Below are 1,435 nucleotides of genomic sequence, written 5' to 3'. Positions count from 1 at the left end.
TACAAAGGATTCTGCTCAGTCAGAAGCTCCACACCCTCTCGCCTCACATAGACAGATCTAGGTTTGAGGTCAGTTCTGGACCAATCCACAGTCAGGTCAACAGCATCCACAGCAGGTTCCAGGTGGCATGGCAAAATGATGTCATCACCAATCATGGCCACTACTGGCTGAGTTGGACCAATCATCTGATGCTGACCTAATAAATTTAGGGACACATACAGTTCAGCAGTTTTGTAATTGTGAAGATCAGTCTGAGCAAGATATGTAATTGATTTATTTAACTACATCAACATAAACTGGTGCTGTTACAGTGTGTGTTTTCATCTTCTGTGTAAGACTACAGGTAAGAACTTTAAATTGTGGATTTTATAAATTTTTGTGTGCAACTTACCACCACAAGTTTGTGTTAGAAAAAGGAGGACGACAACAACATGATGCAAAACCAAGAGATGTTTATTCTTTATAGGACTCATTCTAGATGTCTGCAACAAAAAAAGGGGGACAGGGGGGCATAGCAACACACACTTTTTATATTAAGCCATTCTCTGATAGAAAAAAATGAAACGGTGAAAGACTGATTTGTAGAGTGTCACGGTAATATCACATTTGAAAAAAGTATTTAATTATGTTAAATTTATTTTTAACCATTTGGAAATGTGCTCCTTTCCAGGAGTAACAGTAACAACAGAGATCAAGAACATTGCAGGAAATCTGGACATTCAATTGAAAGACAAGCTGGGAATTGTTGACTTTTTCTTCTTAGCTCTTGATGAAAGCTACCATGTCATCTGGACACAGCCCAGTTACTCATCTTGAAGTCATTATACTACAAGCAAAATAACAAAAGCACTTTTTTACTAAATCAAAGGTCTCCCTTTTTTTCTCCTTTGTGCAATATTTTAGCAGATGTGCAATTTTCATAGCCCTTCCACCCTTATTTATTTATTATTTATTATATTTGAGTGTACATAGTGTTTATGTATTTCTTTCTTCTTCTTTTGTATATTGTCTTTTATTTTCAAACCCTGTGGTCTTGTTACATAATTTAATGGTGCAAGTAACTATACAATGACAATACAAGTTCTACATCTAAGTCTGTGAAATTTAGCACAAAAGTAAGTTTTTGTTGATAAACAGTGATAAAACATTGGTGATTTTTTTCTGTCCCATTTTCATTGTCTGATTCCAACATCTACTCTTACCAGTAACTGCTTATAAAGAGATCAAAATAATAGAGCGATGAAAGTTGAGAGACAAGAGACACAAGTAACATTGAGTTCAGTATATCCATGAGGTCCTCCTCAACCAATAAGCTGTGTCTGTGCATAGGTCATGGTTTCTTTTGTCCTGTTTGCAATTAATAGACTTACTGTCTATAAAATGCTGATAGAAGATATGGATTTTATTTCAAATTGTAAACTCTCGAAGTAGCAAC

At 35.3% G+C, this 1,435-nt stretch overlaps 1 long non-coding RNA gene across 1 annotated transcript in view; it reads right to left on the bottom strand.

Moving 5' to 3' along the window:
• Positions 1-15: 15 nt before the first annotated feature.
• Positions 16-1,435, bottom strand: part of LOC106456021 (uncharacterized) — a 3,847-nt gene continuing 2,427 nt past the window's right edge. The window contains exons 2-3 of the long non-coding RNA XR_001290204.1: positions 392-482; positions 16-196 (exon numbers count right to left, since the gene is read on the bottom strand). This is a non-coding gene — a long non-coding RNA (uncharacterized LOC106456021). The remainder of the gene's footprint in view (positions 197-391; positions 483-1,435) is intronic.

The sequence above is a fragment of the Pundamilia nyererei genome, unplaced genomic scaffold (genome assembly GCF_000239375.1).
Source record: "Pundamilia nyererei isolate P.nyererei 1_Seehausen unplaced genomic scaffold, PunNye1.0 scaffold01050, whole genome shotgun sequence".
Lineage (NCBI taxonomy): Eukaryota > Metazoa > Chordata > Actinopteri > Cichliformes > Cichlidae > Pundamilia > Pundamilia nyererei.
Note: the sequence above shows the minus strand (reverse complement) of the source record. Positions and strands in the feature narration are given on the sequence as shown.